This window comes from Stenella coeruleoalba (genome assembly GCF_951394435.1).
Source record: "Stenella coeruleoalba genome assembly, chromosome: 7".
Taxonomy (NCBI): domain Eukaryota; kingdom Metazoa; phylum Chordata; class Mammalia; order Artiodactyla; family Delphinidae; genus Stenella; species Stenella coeruleoalba.
This window is the reverse complement of record NC_137153.1, coordinates 96,834,346-96,859,751: the sequence shown is the minus strand read 5'-3', so window position 1 is coordinate 96,859,751 and position 25,406 is coordinate 96,834,346. Positions and strand designations below refer to the sequence as shown.

General features: G+C 43.9%; 1 protein-coding gene across 9 annotated transcripts in view; it reads right to left on the bottom strand.

The window, feature by feature from the left end:
• Positions 1-21,075, bottom strand: part of ZNF462 (zinc finger protein 462) — a 145,286-nt gene extending 124,211 nt beyond the window's left edge. For 3 of the 9 annotated variants that reach the window (XM_079926203.1, XM_079926205.1, XM_079926206.1), the window contains exons 1-2: positions 20,632-20,958; positions 17,491-17,687 (exon numbers count right to left, since the gene is read on the bottom strand). The gene's annotated coding sequence lies outside the window, so the exon portion shown is untranslated. The other 6 variants (XM_079926209.1, XM_079926207.1, XM_079926212.1 and 3 more) reach the window with 6 other exon arrangements.
• Between the last annotated feature and the right edge of the window lie 4,331 nt (positions 21,076-25,406).

Here is a 25,406-nt window from a genome sequence, read left to right as displayed (position 1 = left end):
TGGTGATCAAGTGCAACTCCGCTGGTCCCATTCCTAGGAACGGAAGATTGGAATACCCCATGCTTCAGATGCATACAGAACGGAGTCCCAGATACTAGAAACAAGTTCAGCTGATATGAGAATCCACTTTTCCAAGAGTCAGTGACTTCCTCTCTCTCTCTCTCCCCCTTTAACACAGCCGCGAAGTCCACTGAGTGTCCAGCCAAGTGTACTTGTGAATTTCGTGCCCTCTCAGGCCCGCGAGAGGACCCCATTCCAGCCTAGTGGCTTGACCTACTCGCTCATCAGCTTTCAGGTTTAACGAGGGAAAACAATCTCCCCTTCGAATTGTAGCTTTCTTTCCAGAAGAACTAGACAACCCTGATGGCTCTCTCCAGTTACACAGCAATTATGTAATTGCCGAGCTTCTGCAGAATCACTGGAACCATTCTGCAGCTTCCTCCTGACTACAGCTGCAGCACAATGTTCCGAGATGATTGCAGCCTTTGAACGGATGGCCGGTCTCAAAGCTGGACACAAAGGGACGTACAATGGGATTCCATCTCAAGCGCAAAGATGCTCCAGCCTAACGAAGCCCTTTCTCCTCCTCCCAGGCTGGGCCACTAACTCCTCCCTTTGCCCGCCCTACATGTGTGGGAAATATGGTTCACTCCATTTATGCTGACAGGTTCCAAAAGAGGCAGAAAGAAAATCAGCCGAAGTTTTGCCATGGACCATGCACAAGGTAATCATTTAGCACATCATGGGAAAGCTCCAGAAGAGGACAAGATGCAAAGCGGGGGTGGGGGTGGGGGGGAAGCATCTCTGTAGGCTTCCTGCACTGGCATGAAATGAGTGCTTCCCTTCCTTCTGCCAGCTCCAATCCTTCATGTTGACATTACACATCCTGTACTGTGGATCCACCCCCATGCTGCCGCTTGCCCAGCTGAATTATCTCCTGCGTCACAGCGGTGGTAACAGAACTGCTGGCTCGGCAGACTTGAAAGCACCATTTCAATGCTTAATGCATTCAGCAACTGGACATATTACCAGTGTGTCGGTCGGGGCTGGTTTGTGGCCCTCTCAGCAGCCATGCAATACTCAACCTAACCCTTCTGCTAACCAGATGGTCTGTTTGCCTCTTGGGACCAAACCATTCAACTTGACTTTATTAAATTCTATCAAAATGTGGGGACAGTTTACAGCAGTGTGTCTGGTTCATCTCCAACGGGGTTGCTAAGATGAAAATGACCTAAAAATAACTGGAAACTCGACTTCACACCAACAGTAAATATTTAAATGATCTGCCAGATTCCGCACCCCAGCGGCATTAACTACATGGTTCGCAAGTTATACTGTAAATATATACACACGAAGACACAGAAATACACGCATCTAAATAGGAATCCGTGGCCCACTGCCTCCAGCCAAGGGTTCACCACCCTCTGGCTCATTTAAATGTGGTTAAGGACAGCCATCTCCAACATAATCACTCCAATTACCAAAACAAAGAACCTAACTGGTAGAGCGATCCCACCTCCCCTGGGTTCGACCACCTAGACACACTGCAGGCGTGCCAGGGGCTCAGAGGGCCCTCAATAAATGTTTGATGAATGGAGATGAATGGGCACACATTTCTTAAATATAACAGCATCTATAAAGCACGTTTTATGAGAGTGAAGACACTAAATTCTTTCCAACTCTATCGTCATCCCACAGCTACTAACTAGGAGCGCAAAGCCAGGCGGCGGCTAAATGTCAAGGAGCAAGCCACCTGCACAAGAGGCAGTGGATGGCCAGTAACTGATCATTGCAGATGAACTGCAGAGGCGGCCATTCATCTAGTACCTGGCAGGGTGCTGGGTGTTTTACATACATTATGCCTCTGAGCCTTCACCAGAGAGGGGATTTCACTCTAAAGATAAACTGGAGGTCAGGAGCAAATTAGGAACTTGACCCCAAGTGAAGCCAATCACTTTACTACAACCTGGTTGTCACAGATAAGTAAGGATTCTGCAACTTGGAAAGAACTGAACACAGGTGAAGGTGGCATCCCCAAATCTAACACCCCCTGAGGTCTCAAGGAAAATGGAAAAATCTTTCCACTCCCAGAGCTTTTCTGGCAGCCAGGAAGTTCTAGTTTCAGCCCCTCCTCTTTTCCCACACTTTTTATTTTACTGAGGGCATTCCACATTATTATAACCAAGACCACACCCACAGCTTAAGCCTCCATTTCTTTCATTTTGGCGTCCACCCTTTGACACCAAAACTCTCTCATTTGAGGGGCTTCCATGGTGGCGCAGTGGTTGAGAATCTGCCTGCCAATGCAGGGGACATGGGTTCGAGCCCTGGTCCGGGAAGATCCCACATGCCATGGAGCAACTAAGCCCGTGTGCCACAACTACTGAGCCTGCACTCTAGAGCCCATGAGCCACAACTACTGAGCCCGTGTGCCACAACTACTGAGCCTGGGCTCTAGAGCCCACGAGCCACTACTACTGAAGCCCGCGAGCCACTACTACTGAAGACGAGCCACAACTACTGAGCCCATGTTCTGCAACAACAGAAGCCACCGCAACGAGAAGCCCGCGCACCGCAACGAAGAGTAGCTCCCGCTCGCCGCAACTAGAGAAAGCTCTCCCCAGCAACGAAGACCCGATGCAGCGAAAAATAAATAAATAAAATAAATAAATTTATTTTTTTAAAAAAGTCTCTCATTTGAGAGCATCCTAGAGAGCGGAACACAGTAAATAAATACCTGGTTACTTTTTCCTCTCCTCCTCAAGTATCGCTGCACACAATTTTAAGTGGCGACTATACATTTTTTTAAGAATTAAAAAAAAATTCCACCGCCACCCTTGTCTCTCTGGAAATGTTCAAAATGTAAAAATAAATAAATAAATAAGGCGTCATGGGGAATCTGCTTTGAAAGGTGAAAAAAATCACTGCTGTGCTACCCAAGAACCACTTACATGTTCTCCATCTCTGCCACCACCATCACCAGCACGCTGTCAGGAGGCACCAATGAATGTTCTTCTGACTCGGCACAGACCAGGCTAGTTAAGTCCTGTTAGGCCCTATCAACACCCGTCCACATTCTGAAATATCACCTACCCTGAAGGCACTCTAAAATTAGCCTCCTTACCCCTGAGATCTCTAAGCATCTGATATTACAGTACATTAGTAAGACCAAGTGGACATGTACTATTAAAATAAACATTTGCACAGAGAAGACCAAAGCAATTCAAAGCAAGGACACAGGACAGCCCTCAAGCTGGCTCAGAGCTACCTATCGTAGTGAAGTCATAAAGAGGCAACCAACATTTATGTGGAACAGCACAGGCCAGTATTTTCACTGAACAAATACAGTGTTCTTAGACAAAGCATTTTTGCCAGAATGATGCCAAACAAGAGGAACAAAAATGACATCGTTCTTCAAAAATGCTTGAAGAAGTTCTCACTGATTAAAAATTGTTCCCACACCACTGCAGCGAATATTTCTGCAAGGTGGGATAGTAAGTGCACTTCTCCAAGAGGACATGGCATCATTCTTGGGTGGTTTACAAATCCCTACTGAACGCACATGCAGATGTAGAGTGCTGCGGAGTCCATAGCCAGCCAGACCAGAGGCTCACAATCTGGAAAAGTCTACCTGTGAATGGACAACAGCAACGAGGACTACTCATCACATAAGACAGACATGGCACAAAACTAATCCAAACACAGAGTCTAAGATGAAGGACAAGACAATTCACACCTGGTAAAGCCCTCAGAGCAGACCTCTACCTCAGTTTCTCTATCCCTGAGGAAGAAAGACACTATCATTTTTCCAGTGCCCATTATGAACCAGAACCCCTATACACATAATACCTTTTTTTTTTTTTTTTTTTTTTTTTGCGGTACGCGGGCCTCTCACTGTTGGGGCCTCTCCCGTTGCGGAGCACAGGCTCCGGACGCGCAGGCTCAGCAGCCATGGTTCACAGGCGCAGCCGCTCTGCAGCATGTGGGATCTTCCCAGACCGGGGCACGAACCCGTGTCCCCTGCATCGGCAGTCAGACTCTCAACCACTGCGCCACCAGGGAAGCCCTACACATAATACTTTTTAGCCTTTATGTCAGTTCTACAGATTCATATTATTATCTCCATTTTATTGGGTAGGAAATCAAGGGAACAGAGAGGTTAAGTGACTTATTCAAGGTCACACAGCTAGGAAGGAACAGAGAAAAATTTCATGCGGTGCTTGCGCAACACCCAAAGAGTGCTCCACCCACTACACACCATTTCCTTAAAGACCCAAGCACAAAGAACTGCATGCTCACACAGAAATTCTGAGAAATTTGCATTCCTGATTCTTCAGGAAAAGTAAATGCCTTCTCCCCAGCAAGAATATCCTGTCTGTCTGCCTATCTAGCTATGTAAAATATATTTACATACTTCTACATAAATACATACACATACCCCCATATACCCATATACCCATAGACATGGCAGCCGAGTTCCTAATTGTTCAAACAGTTCAATGCAATGAAGTTCCGCCATGGTGTGCAGATTTTAATTGCGTTACTTTCCCATATAACTGCATGTCAGAAAGGGAAGGCTGCCAAGTGACAATCTGGCCCAGTGATTCACAGTGTCACACTGACATACCCACTTCTGATACAGGTTGTTTATACTTCCTAGAAATCATTGACTTCATTTAAGAGATAACAGTAAAGGATGTCCCCCAGCAGTGATATGTTCTTTTTCTCTTGGAATACACTAGCGGCAAATGTCAGGAATTTGGACAACAAGGGGGATCCTATAAAGTTAAAAGTCCTCGCTCTGTACTCCTCAGACCTTAATGATCATGCTGATAAGGCAGCATCTTAAACACAGATGACTCTCTTTTTCATTTTAAGACTATGCCTTATAAAGTAAAGATCTATTCAAATGAATCACATTAAATCTACTGAACAGGTATCATGGGCTGAGAAAAAATCTAGCCAATTTTCAATTTTTTATGCTTCAAGATTCCCATGTGCTGACTTATTAATGTTTTTCAGATATATTTGACTCAAAAACTTGAAAATTTATTTTTCTGTAGACATCAATACGAGCCATTATAATATGTGTGTGGTCACAGACAAGATGATGTTGCCACCAACTTTTTTACTAAAATGGGGAAAAAGATGATGGGAAGTTGGCAAGAAGGGACAAAGGACCAGGAGGAACGTACTGGGAACATCGGAAATTCACCGTTCAGAAGCTGCTTCAGAGAAGATCGCTAACACTTACCTGTGCTGGGGTCAATTTTGTTAATTGTAGTTGACGTCTAGAAACGGGGTTATGAATATAATTATCATGAAGCAGCAATTGGGCAATCACAATCTAATTAAACCCACTGACTCGATTATCTTGTTTTTCCCTTAATAATCACATAACATTTAACACTTGCTCATTTCAGGACCTATGGGTGATGTTCACTCATTATTAACAAGCTACAGCCACTGGTCAGAGAAACACTGGGTGAGGGATTCACGTGGGTCAGCCAAGGGGTGGGGAGAAATTTCAGGGGCATCTGAAATCTGTTCTTCAATCCCCCTTCACTGCTCAGCCTCCCAAAATTACTAATGAGAGGCAAAGCCACGGCAGAAGATGGAAAGAATGATGAGAACTTCCACGCAAGCGTAAGGATACAATTCTGCTTTCTTAAATGGGTGCTATTTTATGTGATCTATATAATGTGCTTTTTCACATTTTAATGCAATCTGTCTTGGGAGCGGTGATTTTCTTCTCAGGATAATAGAGGATTCCTCCACCAGGCCTAAATACATAAACTTTACACATTTACCTCCTCCGACATGCTCTAAAGCTCCCTCCCGTCCCTGGCTCTCATGTTGAGTGTGTTCTCAAATTCAATGTCCTGTTCCCAAGTGGACGTCACTGCACCCACAAAGAGACACTGACCCAATTCACCTTCACTTTCTGCAGTGCTCCCGAGGGTAGCCCGGGTAGACTTCTCTTCAAAAATTTAAGAAGACTGAAGGGGCTTCCCTGGTGGCGCAGTGGTTGGGAGCCCGCCTGCAGATATAGGGGGCGCGGGTTCGTGCCCCGGTCCGGGAGGATCCCACGTGCCGCGGAGCGGCTGGGCCCGTGAGCCATGGCCGCTGGGCCTGTGCTCTGCAACAGGAGAGGCCACAACAGTGAGGGGCCCGCGTACCACAAAAAAAAAAAAAAAAGAAGAAGAAACATGTAAAGGACTGGTGTCTGAGACAGGCTGGTCTGAGGGAGCATCTTAGATGGCTGGGCACTATAGCTCAGGCCAAAGACAGTCCCTGTGGCTCTAAAATGAGAAATTCCATGGGACTTTCCTGGTGGTCCAATGGTTAAAGACTCCGCACTCCCAACGCAGGGGACAGGGTTCGATCTCCAGTCAGGGAACTAGATCCTGCATGCCACCACTAAAGATGCCGCAACTAAGACCTGGCAGAGGCAAATAAATAAATAAATATTTAAATTAAAAAAAAAAAAAAAGACTCTGTGCTTCCACTGCAGGGGGCATGGGTTTGATCCCTGGTTGGGGAACTAAGATCCCGCATGCCACAAGGTGTGGCCATAAATAAATAAATGAATAAAATTAGAAATTCCACCCGCAGGACTGCACGCTTTGGTACAGTTCAGTATTACTCTCTTCAACTATGTAGTTATTTTTTTCTGAGCCGTTTTCCCATTAAAGGACTTTATCTAAGAAAACAATGGTTCTTATAAGTTTGGTAGATAATGATACGGATGATGGGTAAAAGTGGGTGACCCTGTGACCTCCTCTAGGACGCTTTAGACACAGGACACACGCTTATCCTCCTACCCAGGTTTTGGGTATGAGTCTGTCTAGGGACAGATGATCACCTGAACAGACCATGGCAAAGTTAAGATTTTTAGAAAACCACCACCAGTTGCTTCAAGGTTAAAGAGTCTACTCAGCAATTAACACCAACCGCCTGTCCTACAGAAAAGCTACTGCCCTGGATATCTGAGGGATATCTGGACCTGCTCCACGGCCCTTAGTACAGCCTGTTACTCTATTAAGGGCATTTGTGGTCATACCTGAACAACAGCTTCCTTACTGTACTGTGATGTTTCAGGGAGGGGCAAATAAAACCAAAACATCCATCATGTCTCCATGATCTAAATAGAGCACATGGTGATCACTAAGGGCGTGGAAGATACTAGCACCCATGCTTTGAAGCGCATCTGCACTATTTTCCAACAACGACCCTTAAGACAGTGGACCTAATTTTCAAATATGTCTCTGTGGCTTTTGAAAACATTTCTCCTGTTTGCAGTAACCAGAGCCAGTACAGGGCACTCAGACTTTCAAAAGGGGCCCTAAGAAGAGAAGAAGTTAAGACACCTTCTCTACTTAAAAAAAAAAAGTCATACAGCATTATCTTTCTGCTTGTAACAGGGAGGAGCGCCTTTTAAACAGCCACGTGTATAACTACGTTACACTACTGAACTTGATACAGTACAATTTCTTTTTTAATTTATTCTCTAAATTTCGCCCTACATGATCTCTTGGGCTTTTCTTTTTTACCATCTCCTCTGTAACTCAGAAGAACAAAGAAAGGGCACTCTTTAGTTAAACACACTTTGTCAAGCTATTACAATAAGTTATATCTCTCATATCAACTAATATATTACAATTAATTTTCCATTAAGCTCAGAGTTCCTTCCAGAACACCAGGATAGACTCCTGGCATAAGCAACTGGAAGAGACAAACCATCCGAAACATAAGCTATTAGCAAACTAAATAATAGCCAGGGCCAGTTCCCAGAAGCTGAGAGCCAGGAGGTGGTCCCCCCATGTGTGCATCCTGGCTCCCCCATTACACAGCTCCATGAAACTTGGGTAAATTACTTCCCCGACTTCAGCTTTCTCTACCGTAGGAAAAGTCCCTGGTTCATATTAAATGTTAAACAAATGTTACCTAGTATTAATATTAACTATGAGTCACTCCAAGAAGGGAAATAGCGTTCTGTTAACGGTTTATGTGATATTCCCACTCTATAGAGGAGTTGGCAGAATTTTTTGATGAAGCAATCATATTTAATCTCCTTATGGAAGGTCTTCTTACCCAACATCAGAAGGGACGATACTCAGTTGACAGCAGAAGAGGGGGAGAAGTTTTTTTTTTATTGAAGTATAGTTGATTTACAATGTTGTGTTAATTTCTGCTGTGCAGCGAAGCGACTCAGTTACATACATATTTACATTCTTTTTTATATTCTTTTCCATTATGGTTTATCCCAGGAAATTGGATATAGTTCCCTGTGCTATACAGTAGGACCTCATTGCTTATCCATTCTAACTGTAATAGTTTGCATCTACTAACCCCAAAGTCCCAGTCTATCCTTCCCCCGAGGGGGAGAAGTTCTTGTAGCTGAACTTTGACATTCAAATGAAAATGGTCTCTTCCACCCAGATCCCTTTGCCAGTTATCATTATGAAATACTAATTAACAGTCTTCAGTGAAGACCATTTAAGTTAGAAACCATTGAAGAGAAAAGATTCTGCGTGATAAGTACTTGTTATTGAAATCTTTACATAATATCTAGCTGGTATCTATGTTTTGGCCATCTTCAGCCGATAACCCAGTGTTCAGATTTTACCCCACGTGTAGGACCCCCAGATCAGGTCCAATCAGGGTTGGGTAATTGATGTGGGATTGCTGACTAACTGGTCACACAGAGGGATGATGTAATTACAGATTAGAATAGCTAAACGTTCTGGACCACGGTGGCCTTATTTTTGATTTTAAAATGCCAAGATTGGATTGACAGACCAGCCTGTGATGCAGGGCTCCAGCAAATGGCTTAATTTCCAAACTGGACACAGGTAGTCATCACGGTCTATGCCTTTCCCCTCCGAAGTAAGCACATCTTTGTTCCTCACTTCTTCTAACACCCAGGGCGCAGGTAGAGAAGCTCTATGGATAACCTTAGCAAGGACTATCACATGTTCTGCCCATTAATAATGCAACTACTTTCTGCTGTGCTCTATTCTCTACTTTGCTCCTTTTCCAGGAAAATCTCCACCTAACTCTACTTACTTAATCAGCTCCTGCAAGTTTCCATCTGCCCTTTAGCAGCAACGCCGTATTTGTAACCCCAAAGTCACATAAATTGTCTCCCAAGCCCAATTCTATGTTTTACAGTAAGAACTGACCAAAGAATGTGGGTCTGAACACTGGTCTTCATATTTCACATGCAATAGGTACTAAATTACAAGGTCTTTTTTCACTTGCTTTATTGTTTTCTTAAAAGCAATGCCTTTCTTCCTGTAGGCTCTTCCCAGTGGACAGACCTCTTCTCTTCTGACTTGTCGATCATTCTCCTGCCTCTCTTCTCCTCTTCCTTCTCCCATCCGAGCAGTCTCTCCATCCCAGCAAGTTTCCACCACGTAATTATGTCAATGCTTTAGCTTACTTTTCTGTTAGCTTAACAACCCTATTTTCTACTTGCGCTGAAAAATGCTACTGTTGGCTTTTCTGATGGGCTAATCCGTGTATCCTTTCAAGGCCTAACTTCCCCTACCATGATAGCAGCTGGAGCACTGATTCACAGGTGCCTTCCAAAGCTTTTCATTAGCAATAGAAATGAGATGGTTTAGAAACCCATTTCTTAATCTGCAGGTGAGTATTGGAACCTCTGTGCAGCAAACATCTTTCAAGTATCCCACATTGTGCCCCTACACAATTATTTTCTGCCTAATAAGTACAATGGTAGAGGCACATTTGTCCCGTTAAAAGGGAGAACGTTCCCTCAAAGGAGATCAGCACCCTGCCTTTCCCCCACCCTCTCTGGCTTTACCAGCTCAAGAGAAAAGCACTCAGCTGACATGAGCAAAACTGAAGGACAGTGACTCTCCCTTCTTAAATCTCAACAGGGAGGAGAAGAATTCCAAAATGTGAAGGTCTTCGCTCGTGTTGTGGTTCGACTGGCCAGACGAGGGCTTAGGGAGCGAACTGGCCTTCCCCAGCCAGGCTGTGTGGCAGCTAGGCTGCTCCACAAATCCTGGGCTTCAGTACTTCTGAAGTACTGAAGCCTCGAGCTCCTTTTGTACTCAAACCAATCTGAATCCAAAGATAAGCCTTGCCTACTCATCTCGGACAAATGCTTAATTTCCTACTAAGTGATCCTAACACATTTTCATCAGGACCCACTGGTTGCCTGTGGAATTTTCCCCATCTCTCCTTGCATGGTCTTTGTGAAAAGTCTACTCGAAAGCCTGGCAAGTAACTTTCTGAATTAAGCAGTCTTCAAGGATTTATTTTTTGAACAAATAAGGACCTCCCCACCTTCCCTTCACCCTCTGGAGCAGGCTCTGCTCTCTCAATGAAGTTGGGGGTAAGCTGTGGACAGAGCCGGCAGAAGTGCTTTCTTAATATTCAGAAGCAACACGCAGTGAACTAAACAAGCAAACACATGAAAGCAAGGAAATCAATACCAAAATACCCACGACCTGGCACAAAAAGAAACCTTCCCTCCAAGAATAACGCAAGAAAAAAACCCTCTCCGGCTACGAATTAGGCAAGAAAGCTTTGAAGACACCAAGTCACGTGCTCACCAAAATTAAAAGACAATGCACTTGCAGGTGAACCATATGGGTAACCTCTCAGCCCACACTACTCCTCTGCCTCTTGTCCTTCCAAGCCCTGAAAAATCCAACTTGGTGTTGGAGCCACAAATCCCAAGACTACAAACCCTATGTATACACCAACTGATAAGGACAGGATCCCTTAGAAAGTAGATATATTTTACAATAGCATTTCTGAGCAGAAAATGTAAATTGCTCAGTGTGTGCAGTTCTCCAGATACAAAGTTCAAGGGGACAAAAGATTCAAAAGAGCTTCCTAATAAACTGTCAATGCAACCTAAATTCATAAAAATCCATTTTCCTTCACTTGCAAACTTCTCCTCCTAGGTTTTATAAATCCCAGAGACAGTTCCATTTAGGATTATCTTCTCTCCAATGCCCCCCCTATTTTTTTTTTTTTTTTTTCTTCATCAGTACTGGCATGCAAACCATGCTGTTTTAACTTCTTTCCTGTTCTCCCAGTTCTTCTGGAACATTTTATTTTCGACAGTCAACTCATCTGGAGGAATGCCACACTGAGGTCCAACTGTTTATAGCGTTAACTGTGTTTCTGCCAGAAGTCCACATCCAGCCCTACCTTCTCCAGACTGCCTCCTGGATTAAGAATTTATGCTTTCGTTTGGAAGAAGCTTAGAAAATGTGGAAACTTCCAAACATCACTCTTCTTCTTTACAAAGTTACTCTCACTTGTCTAAGAGGAATCAGAAATGGAAACCTGTCATCACCCTTCTTCAAGTACTGTCCCATCCCTCTCTCATAGTTAAATGTTGCACGTGCTGTTCAAACGCATTTTAAGGATGACTTCATGTCTACTGGGGCATGGGAAATAGCTAGCCATGGGTCTGCAAGAGAGAACTGGGCCTCAAGAAGATACATAGAGGGCACATTTTTGGATGAGTCTGGAACACTGGGAAGCCACCAGTCATCGTTTTAGACTGGATTTCACTCTCTTGGCCATTCATCAGTATTACAAAATGGCATCTCTGCAAGAAGCCAACTGAAATCTGTACCAGGTTGCAAAACAGATCCTCGGAGTCCAATTGTGGGCACTCTGGTAAGTTGCAGTAGACCCAGACAAACTTCCAAAGAAGGGCATTTGAAAAGGACTCCCCAGCCCTGGATGACAGAACTACAGAGAGGAGGACAATTAGAAGAAAATCACAGCTACAAACCCAAGAGCTAAAAGTCCCACGAACAGAATTGGCCTCTGGCGCGTATCACTTCTATGAATGACCGTGCTCGGCCCCAGGCTCCCCAACATGCTACACTCAGCTACCAAAAATCAATACTCCTGCCCCACTAGCGTGGGATTTCAGGGTTTCTCAGACAGCCTTGCACTCTGGAGAGGAGAGTTGGTGTTTCACAAACCGCTACAATCATGGGCAGTAGGGCAGTGGAAAGGGCACTGGACTGGGAGTCAGCCGACCTAAGTTCTAGGCCTGGCTTTATTACAAATGAACTCTCTGACCTGTGCAAGTCACCTCACGTCTCTCTGCCAGTTTCCTCCTCAGTACAATGCAGGGGGAAGGGCAGATGTGAAGGAGATGATCTCTCTAAGGCACAAAAAAACTAGCTTCTCAATGAAAAGTTCTGAAAGGTGACTGTCAGACACTTAATATTCATCATTTAGGGTGTTACCAAGTAGTCAATTTTTAAATGATTTTTATGTTAACTTCTACTTGGGAAATAATGTATTTGTCCATAACCCCCAAAATCTCAGCTTAATTCCAATGTTCCCCGGAGTTCTTTCATAATACAATCAATGCCTCTTTTCTTTTCCTCTCTTATTTTTTTAAGCAACCTTCCCCAAACTAAGACTTGTGCTATTAAAAGAGCTTAGAACTTCCCATTTCCTTGCTAGGGCTAAAATTAAACTGTCCATTCCTTAGGGCCCAACATAACATCTGCCAGATGTCTTGGCGTATCACACAAGAAGAGGAATTTTCTTCTAACATTATCTACTTTCCTCTCTGTTTGCTCATAATCAATTAATAGGTCACCAACACCCAGCTAATGTTTCCCTCAAAGCCACCAACTTCCTAAGTATGTGAACTTCAAAAGATGCTTGCTTTCACATACACACACACACACACACACACACACACACACACACACACACTCTCTCATGGACACTTGATTTTTTTTTTTCCAGCTCACTAGATCTTAGTAATAGACACTGGAAATATTTCCCCCACTTCTTCTGAATTTCTTAGTTTCCATATACCAATATCCAATCATACACCCATGTCAGGTCCTTTCCAATCTTAGTTCATTATTTATGTATTTCCTAATTTGTGAGTGTGGCATTCATTGTGAAATAGCCTGTCTATTCCCCAGCCATCAACTTGAAACATTCAATGCAGCTTTGTCAGTGTTCTGTCCCATGAGGCAGTGAACTATAAGTCTGATAAAGGACATACCACAAAGAAGATAAGTAAGGTTACCTTAACCAAGAAACCTCAATACCAGGAAAGAATCCAAGATAGACTAGACCCTATTAAACTCCATCACACTGAAAACGGGACTCTTTCCCAAGGCAACTTTACCATTCTTTCCTTTCAGGAAAACTGACCACAAGTACTTTAAACTCCATTAGTACAGTTGGATTTCTTTTTTCCCCTACTGTCTTCCAGAAGACTCATTAGAAAGAAAATTTTTAAAATATATATATATATACACATATATATGCAAAATAATTATTTCATCTAAAAGTTGTCTCCAACTCCAAAGAGTAAGGAAAAAAACAAGTCCTGGAGGAATGTGATCAATGAATTAGATGGACATAAATCTAATGTGAGAAGGATTATGGAATCCGAAGACCACAAGAATGTTCTTTATGGCAGTGTGCATCACAGCTCACATATACTTCTCCAGAATGATTTCTCTCTGTGATATATTAGAACAAATTAGGTAAAAACTTGCCTAACGAGCCTCATCAACTTGACGTCTCAAAAACAAAAAGGATCTCTGAGCTTTGACATCAAATGAGAAGGTTCCATTGGACACTTTTTATTTCTCTCATAGTGGTTTATCCTAAATACTTGTCCCATTTCAAATGCATATATCTAGAAAAATGCAAGAAACCATGTCTTGAATATAATGGTACTTTTCATGTTGGTGAAGAGCATCAGAGATGGATGTGTCTCTTAGGTAACCAGTTAGAACACATTCTCAAACTCCAAAATGCCTCTTAGATACCTAATTTTTTCCCTCCAGAAAACCTCAGCTCTAAGGCTGAATATCTGGTTGCAAAGTAAAAACTATGAGTCAAAAAACCTGGTTGCTGGACTGGCAACCAGTGTGTCAGCTTTTTTCCCTACTGAAAGAAGTAATTAACCAGATTTCCTGGTATCAACATCAACAACAAAGACATCATGTAGGTTTGCTTCAAGATCAACTATAATGTACTTATGTTTACATAGACATATATGGTTAATTAGATGCAAAACTATCTGGTAATTACTTCCCCAAATAACTCTTTTTATCCCATTGCATTTGAACTTCCGAGTTTGAATATGTAGCAAATACATCCATGCATTAGTAATTTTAAATATAACACTGCTGACATTCTACTTAAGAGCAAAAGTAATGGTATCAAAGAGTAACATTCAATAAATGAATAATGAAAGGTATGATTCCAAGTAAGATTTTTTAAGTGCTCTTGGAAAGCCCTAGATTTTTAATAAAGAAGCAGAGCTCTGAAGAGAAGTATTTTTAAATGAGCATACACATCAAATGCAAATCTTGAAAACCACACATCTTCGTCTGCAAAAACAGGGTTTTACTCCATTGACCATGGACAATTATTAGCTAAAAAAACCATGTATTTCTCCTCTCCTTTCACACCCGTCAGAAGAACAATAACCCTCAATTAATGACACAACAGTTTGGTTTGAAAAATGTGATGTTGTCATATACAGCACTGAGCGTTTACTGAATGACACTGCTCCCAGTTACTCAACAGAATATAATTACATCTGGAATCTAAAAACCACCTCAATCTGCACCAAAAATACTGTGGACATAAAGAACTTTACACACACACAAATCTGACACATAATGAGAAAGCAAAGCAAGAAAAAAGCTGGTATAAGTCGCTCACCAATGTGTTCCTTATTTCTGTTGAAGCTGGTACCTTGCTATATTTCTCCTTAGTTGAAAACGAGGTCCAATCAGCCTCCTTACAATATATTATTAATTGGTTCTGAATCTCCTCCAAGTTTTCATTCCACTGTGGAGCCTTCCTCACCTATCTTCAAGAGTCCGTCTAAAATTCTTCCAACATCTTCCCTCATCCTCAAGATGGCTACCTTACCTAATGGAAAAGCAACATCTTCATGGTTGGCTTTTATAAATTCCTCAAGCATTTCAGGATTTAGTTCTTTACTTGGATCAATTACATACATTCTCTAGAACTAATCTGTGAAGAACTCCAATCAGTGTGTGTGGACTGGGTAGGTTTGGGTCCTTTCTTCAAATCATCCTCACAAAATGTCTTCCTCTAAGACTAATAAATTCCTCCCAATTAGAAAAGTGAAGCTACCTGGACAGAAGGTTTTCTCAACTGACATAATACTTTAAAATTTTGTTTCCATAGTGACATTGTTAAGAAGACATCTGATATTTCTGAAGACTTAACAATACTTGAGAACACAGAGAAAAACAGCAGAATGGAAGGGAAGAGGGAAAACAAAGGAACTAAAAGAAGGCCTAATACACAAATGGAGCATCTTGAAAAGAAATGTAGACCTTCAAGAAACTGGTGTCAGCCAGTCTTAGAGTTCCTCTGAGATCTTGCAGGATTTGCTGTTGCTGCTGTTGTTTTGCAGAAATCAACCCCAACCAGACAATAAAGTCTTGCAATGCATCAAAACATGATGATAACCAAGCCCCAGAACTCCAAAAATCTCAGCTCAGGGCCACCACCATCTTCACAATGAGGAAATCACATTTCCTGGCGACTTGCAGGAGACCTGGAGCAGCTTAAAGTTGTGTGAAGACCTCAGTGGAAAAATGTTTAAGGTTTTCCTTGCCTTTCCCGAAGGAGGTCAAAACCCTCAGGTCCACTCAAAAGGAGAGAAAAAAAATTCCAAAAGTTTACTTTAAATTGGCAACAAACGCCTCCATAACTTGTGAAAGCACTCCTTAGGTGGGAGGAAAATGCGAGCAGCCCTTCCAAGCCCCTCATTTCCTTGCATAATGAACAGATAGTGAGGAGCCACCACAAGATTCACCCCCTGGAAAGGGAGAAGGAGAAGGCTGGCAGGCCTCCTCCTCCAGCCATCACCAACAGAGCTTCAAAATGGAGACATCCATAATTTTATAAACACTTCTCAGCTTTGTCTCCTGGAAACCCGCTCTCCTCCATTTTCTGGTGGAGTTACAACATGACACGGGCTTACCTGACTCAGTTCCCAGCTCTCAACCAAACTAGTTACTTCCTCAAAAATCCTGCAAGCCACCTCCAGAAACAAAACCAAAGCAAACCAAACAGCCAACACAGACACTCAGACACAGCCCCCCGGGAGCCCTGGGAGAAAGCCCCAACTGGTTGGTCTTTTCCCATCCCAGACGCGTGCTTAAAAATGAAACTTTTTTTTTTTTCAGTAGGGGAGGAATATAAAAGGAACTCCAGGCAGCCTCCCTCCCTCTCTGTAGGTTAGAAGCTACAATGAAAAGAAAATGAGGGTTCCTCCAGGAATGGTGAAAAGCCTGGAGAATGAACGTGAGAAGAAGCTTTGTGTTTTGGAGTCTGGACTGGAACCAAAGCAGACAGCTTGCAAATGGAGGACAGGGAGATAAAGAAAGGGAAAGAGAGGGGCTGCTCCTCTGGTGGGCGGCTGCGGCTTCCCCTCGCGCCTGGAAGGAGGACAGACCCCTGGGAACTGCACCAGGAGTCAGGCGACCCCCAGGCCCCTGCTTGGGGTCTTTTCTCCCGTCCTCCGAGGAGAGCCAAGCGTGTGTAATGGCTTCTCCTCTCCAGAAACCGTTGTCCTCCTCCACCAGACGCTTCTGAACCCCCAGCCTGGAGACAGCTCCTAGCTGCTCCTGAACCTGCGCCCCCCAGCCGGCCGGCGCCCCCCGCTCCTCGCCTATCTGCTCACCGGCAGCACCGGCAGCCGCCGCCGCCGCCCCCCGACACATCCCGACCCCGCATCCCAACTTCGGGGAGAGAAGAGAGCGAGCCAAATACCTGAGGAAGAGGGGGGTGCCAATCCGCACGGCTTTGCCATCGGGCTGGGGACAAGCAGACAGAGAGGGGGAAAGGAAGGAGAGGGACAGAGAAAGAAAGAGGTCAACCCGCTCAGGTCGGGGCGGCCGGGAGCGCTCCCTCCTCTGCCCCTCGCTCTTTCCCTCTGGCTCTCGGCTCAGGTCTCCCCGACTCCCGCCCTCCGCCCCCCTCTCTGTCCCTTACTCCTGTGCCCACACCAGGAGCATCCGTCCTAAGGCTCCAGCTCTCTCCTCACTCATCTTTTATTTTCTCTTCTCTCCATAGAACTACACGAAATTAATTAAGCCACAGCGCTCCGCTCCCCCCCGGCAGAAGGAGCAGCCAGCAGGAAAAGCACAGCCACCTCCACCGCCACCGCCACCACCACCTTCTCCTCCTCTTCCTCCCTCGCTTCTCCTCCTCCTCCTCTTCCTCCTCCCCCTCCAGCTCTCTCTCCCTCCTCCTCCTCCTTCCCCCCCCCTCCTCTTCTCTCTCGCTTCTTCTCTTCCAACAGCCAGTCCATGCAGGGGACTTCCTCTCCTCCCCGCTCCACCAACCCTCCTTGGCCGAATGAATGAGCGCGTTTGTGCCTCCACCACCCCGTGCTCTCCTCCCCGCAGCACTCGGACCACCCCGAGGTGCTGGTTAATTGCAGTAACTTACTGAAGAAGCGTCCCGGCGCCGGGAGGTGTTTCGGGTTCTCCAGCCCCACCGCCTCCTTATCCTTTTTCTCTTTCTCCTCTTCCTGCTCGGGTTATTGTTGTGGAAGTTGTTTGGGAGTCTCATGTGCTTCTGCCGGGTCTCAGCAATGGAGGATCGCCATCTTCCCTGCCTTCCTCGGCTCTTCAGACTCGCTGCAGCTGCAGATGACCTGAGATATCCGTCTCTCTCCCTCTCCCTCTCTCTCCCTCCCTCCCTCTCCCTCTCACTCTCTCCCTCTCTCTCTCTCCTCTTCTCTCTCCTCTCCCTTTCCCTCGCGCGCTCTCTCTCTCTCCCTCTCCCTCCCTCTGTGTCTCTCTCTGAATAATGAGCAACCAGAGGGAGAGAGAAAGCAAGACAGAAAGAGAGAAGGCAGACAATCTTCTCCTGCCACACAAAACGCCGGAGCACCAGGGGGTGCGCGAAGCCTTTCTAATAACAACAACAACGCGCAGGAGAGAGAAAGAAAAAAAGAAAGAAAGAAAGAAAGAAATGAGGAAAGGGCTGGAGGGGGGGGAAGGAAGAATTATCCAAGAGCTGAGAAGAGCAGGAGAAGGTGGAGGAGATGCTGAGGCTGCGGTTGCTGTCCCCCCTCCCCCCCCGCCCGCCCCCCCCCCCCCCGCGCTGAACCCCAGAAGGAGGCAAGGTGGTTGCAAAGTTAAGGCTGGGACATTGTCTTTGTCACTCAGAGCAACACAGAGCCAGGCCAGTGAGACGCGAGAGGAGGCGGTGGCGGAGGACGAGGTGGTGGTGGAGGAGGAGGAGGAAGAGGAGGAGAAGGAGGCAAAGGAGGAGGAGAAGGGGAAGAGGCAGATGAGATGAATAAAGACCTGCGGAGAAGGCGGTGCGAGGAGCGCGGCGGCCGGGCTGAGGCGTGCGCGCTCGCGTCCCGGAGGCGCCCGGCCGCCCCGGCCGGCAGAGGAAGCCCCCAGTGAGGACCCTGCCCGGTCGCTCATAGCGCTCCCACCATCAGCCCTGCCCGAGGCGCCGAGCCCCGGCCCCAGAGAGTCCCTCACACGCATCCATCTAGAGGCCAATCTTTGCAAAGAACACACATTGGGAACTAGAGGTTGCAAGTCTAAACCCAGATCAACCACGTGGGGCTTTTTAATCCCTTTCCAGCTTGCGGTGTATCTCCAGTGAAAAGCTCAAATTGTCCATTACTGACACGTATTTTGAAGTCTTCTCCTCCGAAATAAAGGCTCGTTGTGCATTTTATTTCTTTTCTGATATGGTAAGGGAAGGTTGAGGGAGGAAAGAACCCATCATTCTGAGCCTCGGAACCACCACTTTCTTTTCCTAACTTGTGAAGTGTTTTGACGGCGCACCAAAACGGGGGAAAAAAAAAAGCCTACTTAAATAACTTTACACTCTCCAGCCCCGCGTTGCTTGCACTTTCTGGCTGATCATCCAAAAGCTCGGAAAGTAACAATCAGAGCTCCTAATGATAAGGTGTCATGGTGTTGAAGACAAGAGAGCCAAGATGAAGCTTTCACACCTTGAATTTTTATTTAGTGTAATTTCCCACAAATCGTTCTGAACTGTTTATTTTGCAAAGGAGTGGGTTTACCCTCCTCTCTCACTAGGTCTAATGTCTCCTAAGGCTTTAATCTGATGGTGGGGAGGGGGCGGGGGTGGTGCCTACAGTATAAAAAAATCAATATAGCAAGTCAGAAGCAATTGAAGTTCAAGGGCATGGGCTGCTTGTACCATTTCTATTTCTCGCATCCTCGAGCTGGACATCAACAGCCTCGGGAGAGAGAAACACGCAGCGCGCGGGGCAGAGACCTTAATTAAAGTTTCTTTTGTCCGCGTCTGAATTGGGGGATGTTGCTGGATTCCTTTGCATTGGGGAGCGCGCATCCGGTGGAGAAGGCGCGGTGGGGAGGATCCAGGGCAAGACTGTCCTCTGTAATACTCACTACCTCCCCCGCAAACCCAACAACAGTCCGGGAAGATATCCCTGTAAACCCACACAATGAAGGGGAGGAGGAGACGCGCGCGGAGTTGGTTCCCACCAGACAGCGGGGTTTTATAAACAGATCGGAATCCTTTTCCAAGCTTTTCCCCAATCGTTTATTCCGGGGCAGAATCTCTCACCCAGAGACACGATTTCACCCCCTTCCAGTCAACACTTCCTGCCCTTTTCTCCTCCCACTCACATTGAAAAGCTTGGGAGCCCTAAAAGGGTGTTGATGGCGGGGGTGATAAATAAATAAATAAATGACACTCTACGCGTGCGGTGGAGGAGAAAGGAGGGGGAGGGAGAGGCAAAGCGAGGAGAGGGAAGAGAAAAAGTAGGGAGAGGAGAACCAAGAGGAGAAAGCTCAGAGGCGAAAGGGAAACAGTAGTCAAAGCAAGAAGAGAAAGAAGAAAGGAGAGAGGAGGACGGTAAGGCTGTTCAGGACTGAAATGACCCTGGTTTTGAACAGACTTGGGAGGACTCCCAGTCCAGGTGCCTGGAAGGACTTGGGGATAGTCCTTCTGCCCCGAGCTCCTCCCCCACCCCACCCCCGGGACCCCAGGGGTGTCTGAGCCCTGGCCGCCGCTCCCCCATAAATTCCTCGTGGCACCGAGAGGAAGCACGCCAGGTCTCCGCCGTCCCTTCACTGCCCCGGCTGATAATTTACCTCTTTGTCTTTAATAAAAAGCTGACTTTTTCTGTCAAGCTCTGCACCGGGAAAGTAACAATCGTATTTCAGGTTGAAAGCTTCTATTACTGCTGGGTTTTGGAGGCTGTGATAAAATCTTCATCGACGTGAAGGTTCCTTCTGGTTGGCTTGGGTCGGAAGTCCTAAGATGGGGGCCGCCCTTCCCCGGGGGCAGGGGGGCAGGGGCGCGGGGAACCCGGCGGTGCGGAGGGAGGAGGAAGCGACGAGGTCAGAGGAAACCCAAGACTCCTGGGGCACCAAAGGGCTTCCCGCAGTCGGGGAATGAGCCCTGGGGAGGAGCCTTTCGCGAGAACGTGAGCGCGCCCCAACACGCCTCAGACCTCATAAACCCACTTGGCAAAGACCGGGGAAGCGGCTGGCGGACCGACTGCGGTGAACTCAAGAAATTAACCTTGCGCTGCAATTAAACGGGCTGCCGCCCTTTCGGACTCACCTCGAGCGACCGTGATAGCTCCCGAACCGGCCGCGGGGGGACCTGGCTCCTCCCTCCCGTCCCAGGAGAAGAGGACAAAAAGGGGAGATGGACTTGGAGATGGCCCCGCCCTTCAAACGCTCCAATCCTTGGAAACTAAACCTCCTCTCCAAGCCTCCACGTCTAGAAGGGACAAAGGCAGCGAGGAGATCCAGAGACCGATGGGGGAGATAGGTGGCTTTCGGGCTTCTCAAGTGGGTGCTTAGGGCGAAAGGTACAATGGCCGAGTTTCCATTCCAAATACAGGATAGTCTTTAGAAGACCATCTTCTGGTTTAGAAGCAAATTGACTTACCAAAGCCGTGAAGCAAACTACTGCAAAACTCCCGCATTGCCCTGCTTTTTGAATGTGGAGGGCTAAAATTTCAGTTAACGATGCCATACACAAATTTTTCGACTTTTTTTGAAGTCACACGTGTCTTAACTATCCATCTAAGATAATTGAAAGAAATTAACATGAAAGAAATAAACATGGTGGGGGAGTGTGCTTTTTGTTTGCCTGCTTTTTTTTATAGAGGGTAGCTTTCTTTCAAATGATAAGAAGGCATTTGGATAAATAAAAGCTAGGTCACTCAAGGAAAGTGTGTGGCTGAAGGTTTTAGTGAAAACCTTGACAAACTTGGCGCTTAAGTAACTGTAATTATGCTTTGCCATTAGCGGACCATTAAGATATACAGGAGAAAGTTCACACCTCCTGCTGTTTCATTCCCTAAGAATATTCACAAAGATAATACAAGCCTCGTTGGGTTATCTTCTCCACCAGGAGGGTTAATTTCTAAAAATTTTAATTAAAATGGAAAAGCTTAGGTTTTGTACACAGGCAACAATGTGAGGCAAGTCTCGTGGGGACACATTGGCTTTGTGAAATTTGCCTTTTGTTACTGTACCCTATGCCATTATTCCCCTGGAGTCATATGGGATTTCAAGACTTTGTTAATGTTCCAGGAAGTATGAGTACGTGGGAAGTCTGGACTTTCTTCTCCCTTATCATGGGTGACTGGCATACAGACTCCTCATAAAGGGAAATTATGGCTCATCAAAAGAGTGACTTTATGAGCATTAATAGAATAATAAATCTTGCAATTTTAGTTCAAGAAACAGTGGAGTCCTATAATCAGAGTGACCCATGCAAATATGATCCACTTTCTTGCCCAACTCTAGCAGGATAGGGATAGTCTATAAATCATTTTGGTTTTTAAAGGTTAGGAAAGGAAAGTGCCCAGACCTCTCAAAAGTGTTTATGGGGGGAAAGGGGACTTCTATCCCCTACAGGAAGGAATCATGGAAAGAAGGAAGAGTTGGTCCAGAGGCTACATTAAAAAGATAGAATTTCAACTGGAACAAGAGTGAATAGATGTTTTAATGTCATGGTTTCAATATTTACATTATATCATATAAAAAAGGAAAAGTCCTGCTTCCTGAAAACTATGCAAAAAAAAATTTCCAGTTTATAATCCCACTTTCTAAATTCCAGTTGGAAAACTGTTCAGGCTGATGATTTTAGCAAAACAAGGAGTAGATGAATAGAGAGTATGGCTTTTTCAGAAGTCTTAATTATTCCGGCTTTAAACATTTGACCACACACCTCTTGAACTTGGTGGTATTTTCCTTCCCATGTAAAACTAATTTCCCATGCCATCCAATATAGTCTTTTTACTATTTCAGTTATTTTCAATGGGCTATTTATTTTGAATTATTGAGATCTTTTACTGTTGTTGGAAATGACTAGTCCTTGAAAAGTTTTTTTTTAAGACTTCAAATTGGATAATTATGGACTCTCCAGATATCAAAAAAGTGAAGTCACTAACACACCTTCTTTCTGATCCCTTACCGAAAAATCAATATATTTTCATAAACCCAAACCTAAACATATGTAACTAGTTGACTAGTATCCACACCTAGGGAGAAGTGACTGAAAGAAGACAAACGTGGATAATTCATGATTCTGAACAGCTCCCAAAGGAAGAGAAATTGCGATAACTTATATTAAACTTCCCCTGTGTGAATCTTTCTGTGCATACCTTTGGGTACCAAAGAAGATGTTTCAATAGCAATGTTCTAAAAAAAAAATTTTTTTAAGTCTTTTGCCCATAGGTAGAAGTTAAATTTACAGTTCTATCAAACTAGTTCCTGTTATAATGGACCATTCATGTGGAATGTCCATTAACCATTGAATATTTGTTTAGCATCTACAATATGCCATACTCAGCTGAATACCAGGGATACAAAGATGAATAAGAGAAGATGAGTCAAAGTCTAAATGCCTGATCTACTGCAGGAACCACTAGCTTTAAAATGCCATTATTTGGATTTATATAGAACTTTAGATTTTTACTCACTCAAAAGCAATACAGGACTTTGGCCAATAAGGAGGCTATGATTAATTTGAACATTTTTGTTCATACTACAGAGTTAGTAGGAAGTAATATTGTGTTAAAATAATTTAAAGCCAGTGTCTTGCCTTAACTCATAATTTAGCGTGAAATTCTAACTAGAGAAGATCTTTTTAGGAAGAAAGAGCTGTGTTAGATCAACTATGATTAGATTAACCAAAATTCATAAGAAAGACTCACCTGAAGGATTGTCTATTTTTTGAGGTATCCCGTCTAGCAGACAGACCAGTATTTCCAGATTCCTACTACTTGCATTCAAACTGAAGCCCAGAGAGGGGATGTGACCTAGTCAGGAACACAGAGCTGGTCAAAGGCAGTCAGCTCTACAAGCTATGCTTCCAGGCAGTTTCCTAAAGTTATTATCATTCTGATATCACCTTCAAGATTTCTTTTTTTTTTTTGACATGCTTCCATACTACTTGTGCTGTTATTTACTTAAAATATATTATTTCTAAATGAACGTAAAAAAAATCTTAGCTCCATCAAAAGTAATATGACTAATGAAATCACAAGTCCGATGGGCTATTAATATATAAAATTATAAGACACATCAAAATAAATATATTATTAAAATTAGAATAAAGAAAAAAGATTTTGGATTAAAAAACTAGTCTGATATTATACATGCCAAACTCTTAACGGTAAGGAGTGAGAAAGGTGAAAAAGAAAGTTTGAGTTATTTTTGTGTGTACAAACAGGAATCACTTTTATAATTTAAAAACTAAGAAAAAATTGTATGGTCTAGTGGTGGCTAGCACAGCCCCAAAGTAAGCCTTTTCATTATATATACTTAGAGGAATTAAACATTAGCACAAGCCTTTTAAGTACGATTTAACAATATATATTTAAAGTCTTAAAATGTTCACACTTTTTGTTCCCTTAATTCCTCCTCTTAGAATCTACCCTAAGGAAACAGTCAAAAATGGTAGAAAAGATTTACACAAAAAAAATGATAGAGGTAAAGTAAACAATTGAAAATAACTTGTGATTAGGAGAAGAGGAATGGTTAGTCAATAATAAATCTCCACTATGACATATCAGGCAGCTTAAAATTATTTACAAAGATTTTTTGTAATTAAATAGAAAAATGGCCTCATGCTAGGTAAAAGACCTAGACATAAAGTTAAGATCACTGATTATTTTTTCATAATGCACACACTCAGAAATCACTTTCAAAGGAAATATACCAGCGTGTCAATAGTAAATTGACTTATTAAAATTTTAAGAAATGTAGAACTTATAAGTGATCTATATAAGTTATATAAGTATATAAACCACGTATATACATATATACACGTATATATGTATATATATACATACACGTATATATATATATATACACGTATATATACATATATACACACACCATGGAGTTGACTGTTTTAACTGAACTGTCAAATATTTGTTTTAGTATTTCAAAACATTTTAACGTTAAATGATAGAACCCACTTTTATGTGTCTGGTAATTATAAATATGTCTTGAAGATCTTATTAATATTGCTAATAAAACTGTGTCACAGTATCTGTTTTTCACAAAGATAATTTAATTTGCTTTTTACAGGGACAACAGGAAGATTTGAGTGAGTATTTTGTGTACATTTTATATACAAAAGGAAATTTAGGGCCAAAGAGATTGAATGATTTAACCTAAGGTCTTCTGACACTAATAGTGTAAAGAAGACTAAAGTCCAGTTCTCCCAATTTTTACTGTTATGTTTTGAAATCTAGAATTCCATACAATCTCAAAAATATTGCCAAATACTACCAAAGGAAATTTTCTTTTGGCCCATATGAAAAAAGGTTATCTTCATCAAATATGTGAATGAAAGCTCTGATACTCTTTTACACCTAAAAAATTAGCAGAAATATATACTGTATATGTATCTATATGTATATTTATATTTCGCAATTGTTAAGAGTATATATAATTCTCAGTTGTTGAAGATATGGAAAAATAGACCCTCTAGTTCTCTGTTAGTGGAAATACGAAAAGTTTCAGTCTTTCTGGATGTATTAGAAGTCTTTAACCCAGGAATTTAATTTTTTTTTTTTTTTGGCGGTACGCTGGCCTCTCACTGTTGTGGCCTCTCCCGTTGAGGAGCACAGGCTCTGGGCGTGCAGGCTTAGCGGCCATGGCTCACGGGCCTAACCGCTCCGCGGCATGTGGGATCTTCCCAGACCGGGGCACGAACCCGTGCCCCTGCCTCGGCAGGCGGACTCTCAACCACTGCGCCACCAGGAAGCCCCCCAGGAATTTAACTTTTAAAAATTGACTTAGGAAATATTAATAACTGTCACCAAAAACTTTTGTACAAGGGAGTTCCTTGTGGCATTAATACCCCAC